Source organism: Tuber melanosporum (genome assembly GCF_000151645.1).
Source record: "Tuber melanosporum whole genome shotgun sequence assembly, scaffold_33, strain Mel28".
Classification (NCBI taxonomy): Eukaryota; Fungi; Ascomycota; class Pezizomycetes; order Pezizales; family Tuberaceae; genus Tuber; species Tuber melanosporum.
In genome coordinates this window covers 836,781-837,243 of record NW_003299008.1, presented here as the reverse complement: position 1 = coordinate 837,243, position 463 = coordinate 836,781, and positions in this window count along the sequence as shown.

Here is a 463-nt window from a genome sequence, read left to right as displayed (position 1 = left end):
CGCACGTTTCGTGAGTGATTGAGGAAGAGCAGTGAGAAGATATGATGATACGGAATTATCATCCCCAAGAAAGAAACTCGGAAAAGTTTCAAGTGAGAAAGTACGTATATCACTTTCTATCAATAACATCCATAAACAAGGCAAATAAACAAAGACCAAAACAAAACAGAAACAGAAACAGCAAAACAAATCCAAAGCGGATATTCCATCTTGCCTTGCATACCTCACCTTACTAACCTGACAACCACCTCCGCTCTCGCGCCAACCAAGCAAAGCACAAGCCAGTTGCAAGGCCCGTGGCGGCGGCGATCACTTAGCGGAAGAGAAAGTATACATACCCATAACTTAAAACATCACACCCCCCCCCCCCCCCCCCCCCCCCCACCCCCCCGCCCCAAACCAACAATCACCCAATCCCCCCTTCCAACCACACCTCCATTCTTCCATTTTCCCATTTAAATAA